Source organism: Neltuma alba, unplaced genomic scaffold (assembly GCF_004799145.2).
Source record: "Neltuma alba isolate B1F8T4 unplaced genomic scaffold, ASM479914v2 tig00012843_pilon, whole genome shotgun sequence".
Taxonomy (NCBI): Eukaryota; Viridiplantae; Streptophyta; class Magnoliopsida; order Fabales; family Fabaceae; genus Neltuma; species Neltuma alba.
Genome location: NW_021637231.1, coordinates 303,380 through 315,538, shown reverse-complemented (window position 1 = coordinate 315,538; position 12,159 = coordinate 303,380).

Here is a 12,159-nt window from a genome sequence, read left to right as displayed (position 1 = left end):
AAAAATTTGTCGTTATTTACAAATTTAAACTTATTGATACCAAATAAAATTATGTTATCAAACCTGATTTGATATTTGTAATTTTTAATTTCTTTTTCTGTCATTCTTCCTGTTTTAATTGACAATGAATTACTTGGGCACAGGAAGGAAATTTAACAGCGAGGCGGCAAGCCATGCTTTTTATAACAGAGTTTACCCTCTAAATATGTAAGCTTTGGATTGCTGCGGGAGATTTAAAAAAGAAGAAATAACATTAGAAGGAAAAACTTTTAAAACTAGTAAAACAATTACTACCTCATGTCTTTAATATAAAAACCAGTTTGATATTTAATTTGATATTAAATATAAGACCATAATTCACTTTGTCTCTTGTATCTATTTGTTTTTTTTAAGGTAATTCTTGCAGTAGTTTCAGAGATTAAAAGTTTTATCAAATAGTAACTCTAGCTAATATACATAATTAGCAGGGATATTTTAGGAAAGACAATACTTATTTATTACAAATAACTAACTTAACAAATTTTCTTAATCTACTCAAATTAGTTAACTAGGTTTCAAATTAGGGATAGGAGGTAGTACTTTAAATAGTTCTCTCTCTTAATATTCTTTTCTCCCTAATTTTCTTCCCATCCAAAGATAGGGCTAGTTTAATCTTACAGATTATTACAAAATTATATATTAATTCTCAGCAATGAATTAAATTAATGAGTGAATTCACTTGACCGACATGCGATTTAATTAAAATACACGTGATGAAAGATGAAATGCCAATGAAGATTAAATATTAGCTGATCTTGTAAGTTGCGTGAATTTATTGATCCATATCTCATAAGTGTTAGATCCGGACAATATTTCCTCTAATCCAAATAATAATTCGAAAGACTTTTTTATATGACTTCTTATTATACACAATATAATCCATTGTATCACATGCATGAGGTAAAAATTATGAATTTTTCCAGTTTAATATACCCCTTACTGGGAGCTAGAATTTTGATTTTGTGCGCAGAAGAAAAATAAAGCACGACACACCATTTACTGATTTTTATCAAGGATAATTTTTAAAAATTGTGATTTTTATTACTCATCTATTCTTTAATATATAACCTAATTTTGAGAGTTAATATTTTTTCTATATGTAAGACTTATTTCACATTATTATAATTTTTTACTAAATTAATCAGATTAATATTCTTTCAACAACAATCAAGTAGGAGGAGAAAGGAAGGAAACCAAGGAAAGATGATTGGAATATTTTAAGAAAAAAATATATTACGTTAACTAATTTAGTAAATATACTTAACTTTCTCAAATTAATAAATTAGGTCTTATATTAAAAATAAGAAGAGTAATAAGTTTTGAAAGCTTACGTGGCCAAAAAAATTCTGCAGGCTTAAGTCATACAAACTTTTCTTAAGTAGAGAAAAGGGGGAAGAAAAGTCAAATGCATTTAGATGAAATGAGGGACAAATGGGGATTAGTTGTCTGCATTAGAATAACACCGTACTTCTCCCCTTGGTTAATTAAAATTATGTCGAACTTCCGTACGCTGGTCTGATCCGTAACTCCGTACGTATATGCCATTTATTATTCATTTATATAATTATATTTAAGTTGCTGATAACAATATATAGGGCCCAGTTTGAATTTTGAAACCATGCCATGATTTTGAAATGTTCGTGTACTTATTTGAACTTCGTTCTAAGTTTTTATTCATTATATTGTCGATCTTCTTAATTGGATAAATTTTTTTATTTGGATATAACATAGGTTTTAATCATGAGAGTTGTAAATTAACTTTGATCAAAATTTCTATTATTCTTATCAACTCGGGGATTAAAAATTATAAGTACTCTTTTTTTTTCCCCTCTAAAAATGATAAGATTTACCAAAATTTTCAGTCATTGGTTACGGCATTTTGAAAAAAAAAAAATTAATTACTTCTAAAAATTTATAAATTGCCTTGTGTACATGAATATCATATTTTTCAAAGGTTCGTCTTAAAATATTTAAGAATGGAGGGGAGGGACTGAGGGAGTATTCCATTTATAGGCACAATAATGCACGGTGACCTCGTCATGTTTATTCTAGGAAAACCTCGAAATGTCCATCTTGCAAAATTAAATATTTAAATGTTTGTCGTATTTTAATTTTTAAAAAACGAACTAGATTTTCTCCGTACAATACAGATGGATCTTTTTAAAAATAAAAATAAGAAGAGTTCGCGCAAATAAAAACTACAGAAAACATGAAATGGTTTTTATTTTGGTTATATACTGATAAAAAATCAAACTCAAAATTTAAATGCTTATTATATGCATTTTAATGAAACTTAATCCCTTTTACTCCTACACCGTACTGATATATGAATCATTTGAGGTAATGTGAAAAAAATGCAATGGTGCACAGTAGATCCATATCATGTTTATCATTTTTTCCTCCACATTAAGCATAAATAAATGTTTTTGTTAGAGATTTATTCGGCATCAATTTACTAGTGTATATTTAATTATTAAATTATATAATTAGTCATATGATTCACAATTTTTGAATAATATAACCACTCGTTTCTAATTGTTTTTACAATGCATATTATTATAGTTTCTCGTTGATTGATGAAATTAAGTATAAATACTATCTCTAGTTCTTTATGTAAAAGCTAGACAACTAATTTACAGATATTAACAAAATTATTAAGTCAGTTATTTATAATAAACAAATATTATCTTTTTTTAAAATGCCCTTACTAAATATGTGTTTTAGAACTACTTTTGATATAAATTTTTTAACATATGTAATTATCATAGAAATTATTTATGGGAAAAATAGATAAATATTGGAGATAAAATGGATTGAGAGTTTTATATTCATAATCCAATTGAATCTCCAACCAACTCTTATATTAAATACTTGATGCAGTAATTTGTTTTGGTGAGGCAGATTCATAAGATAAGTAAACGATTAAATATCGCAGGCCTATTTCTTCCTTGCGTAAGCACCACATATATATGAAGAAAAATGATTATAATTTAGGAACATTGAGAAATCCATATTCTCATTATTGTCAATATTTGATGATCATCTAGACTCGCTTATTTATACTAATAATTCCACGAATAGACAGGCCATTGATAATTGTAAATAATTTTATCATGCCTTATCTTGCTGCCTGCTTTTGAATAATTGAAAAAAGAAATAATAAAAGGACTATGATGACACATCGATATACATGTGAAATCGTTTCATTTTAATCGGAGTTCTAGCTATCACCTATCCTTTTCCTTATTTTTATAATTTATATATGACGTTCTATTTATATATGCTAGCTTTTCATGGTCTATGCACCATATTTCCTGCTTACTTCTATTTCTAGCACTAGGTTATTTCCTTTGAGACATTGCATGGTTTGTTCAAGTTGATTTGTGAGCGGTTTTGGTATGTGGCCGCCTCACTATTTGCTTGCGCTCCCTTCCTTCCTCGTACTGGTTCAAGTTCATCTATCTCCCTCTTCTTATTTTTCAGTTTATGTTGTTATTTTAATTTGTTTTGCTTAGCTTGTTACTTTTTATGTTATTGGGATTTTGTGGTACTCTCAGCTGGTTTTATCATATATGAAAGGAGATCCAATAATTTTATGTAACGCTTTATTTTTTTAAAAATAAAACTATCTTCATATAAAAAAAAAGCATTAATTTGTTTGTTTATTAAAAGAGAAGTCTAATTCACGTTTTAAATAAATGTCTATTTTGCCGTGGTTGCGTAAACTTTACCTGTTGTGTTTTTGTCTTCGAATAAGAGAATTTGATTATAACTTGTATCTTTTCAATTATACTTCTTTTTAATATTTTTAATTATTTAAATCAAATTTAAATGTGCTGAAGTAGATATATATTTGGGAAAATTATTATATGCAGTTTCACATAGACCATTTAATTATATAAAAGTCCTATAACAAACATGCGATGATAAGTTCCAGCGCATAAAAATGACAACAAGTATACGTTGCCGCTATTATTTTGTGATTAGATTGGTTATATAAGATTGCATGGTAATTTTTTCCCCCAAATATTTCTTCTTGTTATTTTTTTATTTTAAATGAAACAAAGAATTAAATACAGGTACCCTAACTCATTCCTAACTATAGCTAACGGAACTAGTTTCGGTGCTCATCCATTTGATGAGCATCATAAGGTTATCAGATCTGAACTATCCATATCTCATTTGGGTGGTTCAGATTTGATTTGTTTTTTATTTTTATTTATTTAAAATAATTATTTTAATATGTATAGAATCTAAAATAGTGATGATCTCTTAACTATCATTCTTTCAAAAAATAGTTTATTCTATTTAAAAATAATTAATTAAAGATTTTAAATCTAAACCATTCAAATGAGGTATACACGGTTTAGATCTGATGAGTTTATGGTGCTCATCAAAGAGATGAGCACCGAAACTGGTTCCGTAGCTTAATGAGGTCCATTTTTTATTTAAAAAAAAGGGAAAGAAAGAAAAAACTGCCCGGCTGCCCCAATGCCAGAATCTGTTATCCCTCTCGGACAGTGACGACGATATGGATACTTGACTTTGCATATATTTAATTACTAATTAGTATACCGTGGACTTTGAGTTCTAATAATTGGTGCGTTTAATATTTTGGGATAGAATAAACTAAAGCGAGAAGCAAGCTGCTTTAATCCGCAACCACGAGCTTGGAAAAAAAGAAATTAATTTGTTTACATAGTCAACGCACCAATCAGTTATGGTATTTTATGCCAGCTCATCCATAATTTTATTTTTAATTAACCAACCAACTAATCAATAGAGTTCCAATATCAACCGCATCACTTTTTAATTACCTCAATAATGCTGATCAGTACTTGAATTGAAGGCTTCCTACACTTGTAGCGTTTGCAGCACATCCTTATTCCAAGACAAGTATATATATACTAATTCCAATTCTTAATATAAAAACTAGTCAACTACTATCTGAGTATATTAAAAAAATTAGTTCAGTTAGTTATTTGTAATAAATAGGTACTGTTTTTTCTAAAATGCCCTTACTAAACATGTGTATTAGCTAAAACTACCATTTGATGAAATATTTAAGATACACAACTATTACAAGGACTACATTAGAAAAGATGGATAAATATGAGAGACAAAATGGATTGAGATCTTATATTTAGAACGAAAATAAATGTCAAATTAGCTCTTATATTAAGAATTAGAGGTAGTGCATTCCAAAAAATTATACGCATTTTTTAGACACAAGTATTTTTTTATTAGAGACAATTTTATCTGAGACAGTATCAAGTACTAAATATGAATACCTCAGAGATTTGAACATTGATTCGTCCTGTTCAACCTCTCTTCTTAGATCCAACTCTCGATGGTCCCACTTTTCTTTTATATACACTAAAAACATATTTCCTGCATATCATTTCATCACGAGCAACACACTGTGATTTTAAAATTACGATTATGCGACAATAGTTTTTAATGTACCGAGTGGTCATGTTAAGTAATTTGGAAGTTTTCATAATCTTACGTAAAGTAATGTTAGTGTTTTCTTATTACTGCTTCATAATACATATGCATGTTTTATTGCGTTTTAATGCGTTTTAATGTACTTGAAATTAACTGTTTATTAGTATACATTACAGACGGTGGCAGATTAAAAAACTCGTGACTGTGAGTATACAGTGCGCACTCATATAAAGTAACGTCCTATATATTATTTTTTAATTACATTTAACACTCCCATCTTTATTTATATAAGATGCATTCAAACAACATCCTGGTTTTATTTTTAAATTACATGCACCATTTTAATTTTTAGGATACTGAATACATTATCAACTGGATTATGGTGCTAAATGCTACTTTACCCGAAATTATATTTGCAGTGTTAAATATATAAGATTCTGCTCTAATTTTCAAAGTTTGAATATACTACATCCTAATTGTGTTCTACTAGTTGTTATAGTGAATTTTTTTTTCCTTCATTTTCAATTTTTGATAATAAAAGCACCGAAGTTAAATATCGTTAGAGTAAAATGCTGATAAACAGTATAATATGCTTCCTATTTTTCTCAAGATTCATAAAAAGCTCGCTAATTCATCTCCAATTATTTTAAAAAATATACATCCATGAAAAAAATTTCAAACTAATTATATGTATTTTATTCTCAAGTTTTGGTGAAGAAAATGAAGGGCCAAGCTGTAAGAAGTTAACAGACAGAAAGGGGAAAAGAATGTTCCGGTGAAAATTTGGAAAAGAAACAAAGAAATGAGAAAAAAGGGACTTGTATTCAATGGTGATGATAAAATTATGAATAGAAGATAAAATCTAAAAAATTAGGGAAAAAATTACCTAATAAAAATTTTATTAGTGCGAAAATTTTGATAAAATTTTATGCATAAAAAAATAATAATAGTCTGCAAGTTAAATGGCAGTTATTGCATTGCATCATAGTAGTATATTACATTCTCCTTCATATCCATTTTTTAATAAATACCAAATAAGCTCTAAATTAAAGTCACAGTCTTGTGCAATATAATAGTACACGTGTAAGTAACTTCAAATAAGCACAAATAAATATGTTAAAATATATATATGATACAGTCAGAATGTACCCTATATTTGAGTTTGATTCAGGCAAAGTGCAATTGTTATTGTTCACATATTACGTAACAAAGCTAATAATTTCGATTTTAAATTGATTGTTGAATTTTCAGCTGAAAAAGAATTGATTGTTGAATTTAATATTTTGATTCCTTTGACGACTTTTGCTGTGTTTTTTACTTTTTTTCCCCTAAGTATATGCCATATCCTAGTGTAATTTTGCACGCATGCTTTAAATTTGAAACAATCAAACTTCAAATTGTGGCCATGCTTAATTCATAACACGTGGATTATAAAGTTCATTTTTTTCCCCTGAACCGCCCATAAATCATGTCACATGATACTAAAAGAAAAACTGTAAAGTCAAATCTAATTAGTTTAAAATATTGGACGATAATTGGGCTATATATATAACAAGTAGACTTTTAATTAAAATGATGCAAAAAGGAACACCCCCGATACCACAGCGGTAAAATCATAGTTAGCAAAAACTCACTTGTAGTTTTTTTTTTTTTTAATAAGCGTTATCAAAAATTCACTAGAAAATTGTTCGTACATATTGTCTAGTAATGATTATAACATAAATAAAAATTATAAAACTACAGTTAACTCATTTAATCATCAATAAATTATGCGACTTGATTGTGATTACTATATATCAGTGGTTAAGATTTAAATTAGCTAGAGGATTGCATTATATCCGGTCCAAGGATTGAATATTCCCATTTTCCATCGTAATTGAGTTGCATGTCTATCTTGACTCCTCAAAATATTTTTTTTTATCGCAATTTCGATGAAAGTATAATTATTTGCTCTTGACGCTTCAATGCCACGTAGGATAAGCGTAAGTTGACATTGACATATGAATTCACAACCCCCACACGTTTTGGCCGGAAAATTTGAAAAAAACAAAACAAAAAACAAAAGTTATCCACAAGTCAATTGTGATTAGGCTTCCATAATTTTATTGAAAAATTAATTATTCAATTCCAATAACTTTGGCTCATTGGTGACTATGCTCCTATGAGTTTAAACTGGATACTTGGATTAACTTCTCAGAAACACTTTCACGTCAACATGATATACTTACATCTCACATGAAATTATTTTCAAAAAGCTAATCCAAACAACTCAGTTCCTCAAATTTTAATCATTTAGTCTATTGTTCTCTAAACTTTATAATTTATTATATCTTAATTCTTAGAAAAAGAGATGCTTTTCTAAAAGTTTGAATTGCAACCTATTGAAAAGCTGAAATTTAAGGAACCAGCTGGTTAGGATGATTTTTTTTTTTGGGGCCTGAGCTAGTTTGGATTAGTTAAACACTGTGAAACTATAATTAATAGAATGAAAATTATAGAAGTCAAATAATATATTTTTTAACAAACACTTTGTTTCACATTTTTATGTAGAAAGCTAATATCGTGAATTCCGAAACTTTAATGCATGGTCATTTGTGCCAGTTGCCAAATTTTGTCGTGGCTCATTTGATCCGTGAAGGTGGACTTTTTCTTTTTTGACCAAACAGGTGGACTTCACACTTGCGTAAACGATTCCGTTTATTTCTAATTCAAAGCACGAACTATTACCAAAAAAAAAAAAAGCACGAACTCTTTTCTTTTTCTTTTTTTGGGTAAAAAAAAATATCACGATAAAATGTTGCGCACTGAGAAAAAATTCAAAACGAAACAAAATTGTTTTTAATATACCATCTCTTATTTTTAATATAAGAGTTAAATAACTCATTTATAAATATAAAAAATAGTTAAATTAGTTATTTATAATAAATATGTATTTTTTTATAAAATATTCTTATTAATTATGTGTATTATAATGAAAAACTTTTAATATGTTCAATCATTATGAGGACTGCTTTAAAAAAAAAAAAAAGAGATAAAACAAGGAAGAGTCCTATGCTTAAAAATCTTTTCTTAACTCTTGTATTTAGAGCACGAGACAATTTTTTTTTTTGGCCAAAATATGCATGGATGTCTAGCGGAGAATAAGTCTCAAGCGATCTCCAGATAAGGTATGATCAAATCAGTCAAATCAAAGAAAACTTGCTTACGATTTTATTTGTGGGAGTAAATAATATCATCAGCCATATTAAATGTGAACTTTGAACCAACGCTAGATAGAAAAACGGACTGGAGAGAGTGATATACAAGAGGTAGCGGTGAAATACGAAAAGACACTTAATCATCGTTTCAACTAGATATAATAAAAGCAAGAAAACTGGAAATATTTAGATGAAAAAAACAAAATAAAAATCGGTCTTTTGACACCATCATCTACAAATCAAGGCCAGCTGTTCAATTGTATGGAAGAGAAACAGCGATTCCATAAAAGAGGGAAAAATTGTTTTGAGTGGAAGAGCATAAAAGCCTCGAATTAAGACCAGAGAGGAAGAAAAAAAAGAAAGAAGGGACTGAATAATAGAGAAAGGATGCGTGGTGCGGTTGTTGCCCAATAGCTCTTGGATATTTTGACAAGAAAAAAAGAGGAGATGAAGATAAAAGTGATCTGTAAATGTAAAGAGGAAAAAAAATCCTTATTAAGGATAAAAATGAAGAAAACTGTCAATTTAATATGTTTCTTGATAAATCGGAATTACATTGCTTTTACATGTTCACTTGGAATCTGTCTACTAAGAAACTTAATGGGCACGTTGCTTATGTTTGATTTCTTTCCTTTTGGTACAATGCTCATGTTTGATTTTGTTTTCATGTGTTTCTCTTCATTTTTTTCTATATTCAATCGTGTTTGCAGGTCTTCATTCAGAGCTTATTACAGTAATGAGCACCATGCATCACTGTAATAAAATCTAATTTATTCAAAAATTAATATGTAACTTTCAATGATCAATTTGTTTTTTTAAAGAAATATTAATTATAAGATTATCTTTACTTTGAATTATGTATCTGTAAAATAAAAAAAATTAAAATATATATAAAAAACTGAATTCAATATTTTTTTCTTGGGTTGCCTGGAGTATCTTCCCACCAAACGGTGAGAGACTAATCTCTTGGGGTACCGTCAGACGTCATAGCGAGGACTCCTCCCAACAGTATTTTTTTCATAGATATCGTTCTAAGGATCGAACCTAAGACATAATCTTTAAAGTATCCTAATCCCTTCTACTTGGACCAACACGTAACTGAATTCAATTTAAAACACAAGGAATATGCTCCCATCTCCCATATTAGGCCCAACTTGATCTGATCATATTGGGTTAAACTGTTATTGTGACCATAGTCAGACGCGAGTTCCAATTAAGATGGGTATTAAAATATAAGGGATGCAACCAGGCCCGGTCCATGTAATCGACACTGAGAGATTGGGCTTCTTTCCTCACTACATCACATCTTCATTTGAATATGAAGCTGGAGAACGACAATGTCATCTCATAATCTTCATTTAAAGAGTATTAAAATATGAGTTAATCTTCATTTAATGAGTATTAAAATATGAGTTAGAAATATGAAAAAATTAATTATGAATTATAAGAGTTAAATATCATTATTTTATTATTTATGCTTGAAATTGTCATATCACACCTGCTTGAATTAATATTTTCGACTCATCTCTTAACCAGCGATTTTTATTTAAAATTGAAGGAAGTGCAATTGAATTACGGACAGAACAAATGCACCATTCAACTTAAATTTGGGAAATGACAATTTAGTTTTATTGAAGCAAAAGAATATTTTATCATATTTTCTTTTAAAATGGAAATTTTAACACTCGTTCAATGTTAATAATTTTATTTTGGCCTAATTGGGTGGCCGCCTTGCTAAAAATTGTAACAGACCGGACCACTTCCTAAAAAAATGCTAAAATAATTATGGCTAATTAACAAATTCACGAGTCTTTTATTTATACAAAAACCACCGGTAATAAATATTCATTATTCCAATTGTAAATTTGTTTAATGTGAATGCTAAATACTAGACAGTTAAATACATGTTTATGTAAATGATAAATTTGAAGATCTTTTTGATAATTAAGTTATGAACTTTTTTTTTCATTATAATTCTCCCAAATGCTGAATTCTTGACCAGTGCTTCATTATTCAAGACGAATACTCAAAAAACGTGCTTAATCCAAAAAAAAAACAAAGGTTTGTTTAGAATGGCTTATAAGTAGTTTTTTAATCATAATTTATGAAACATGAAATAAACATGTGAAAAAAATTGTGTCTCAATTTATATGAAACGTACTTATAAATGATTTTAATCCTGATATTAAATAAAACCTAAAGACTCAGACCTGACGTGACCAACTAATGCCCTCATGCTTATGGGGCTGCTCTTGGCAATGGGCCTGAGTATAGATAAATGATCCGTGGCGCATGAGTTCAGCACTAGGAATTTCGCCCTCTCACCAGCAAGGGAAGGGATTCAATTTTCAGCCGCGGCGTTTGAGAAGACATCTTAAAGGATCATATGATAAATCAGTATTTAAATCTCCATTCGAGAAGGTATTCACATATAATGCGTGCAATGTTTAAATAAAAGCCAACTACGGATGGATCATAAAGTTTATAATAATTTATAAGAAACAAGAATGAGAATCATTGTAAACTAGCAGTACAACCATAGAAACCTGCAGATTACAGCAAGAAGCAAAGCAATTGATGGCAGGCACGCTACCTATCTTTTCTACACTGCTCCCAATTACCATATTCGACTCCCTGCATCCTACTACAACAGCCTACTATCCCTATTTCCTTCTTTGTTTTTTTTTTTTTTTCCTGAAAAATCTTTGTTCTTTATAGATTTGAATAGTATCTTTGTTTCGTTTCATCTGATGCCCGTATCATTATTGTCGATTTTACGGCACATGCAGGGATGATTTGTGAGTAAGCAAACCTATGACATCTGAAAGTTTCATACTTCTAAAGTCTAAACCTCTTAAAAGTTTGTCAGGCCAGAAGGGGGAAAAAAAAAACCTCTTAAAGTTTGTGCTCCGAAAATTTTCTAGCCGTTCCTTCATTTTTTAAAAAATACTAATTTTTTTTAGAAAAAATGATAATAAAATACTTTCTGAATTTTAAAATGACAAATAAAATATCTGAATAAATAAAATGACAAAGAATGCATCAGCTACTAATCTGGAATTTTGATTTTTGGTCTCAAAACATGTTACAAAACCCATTGACAAAGTAATAACTCTCATTATGAAATTTGTAAATCCTATTATTTATTTTGTAAAATTCAACGTGAAATTGTATTGTTTTTTACAGAAAAGTTGCCCAACCCCTCAAAACAGGTTGCAAAACCCATTGACTAAGTAGTAAATCTCACTATGAAAGTTGTAAATCCCACTATGTGTTTGTAAAATTCGACGTGGAATTATATTTTTTTTTACAGAAAACTTGCTCAGCCCTTCAAAACAGGTTGCAAAACCCATTAATAAAGTAGTAATTCTCACTGTGAAAGCTATAAATTTTACTGTGTGTTTTGTAAAATTCAAAATCAAAATTTCAAATTAGTACCTAATACCTTCTTTGTCATTTTGTTTATTTAGATGTC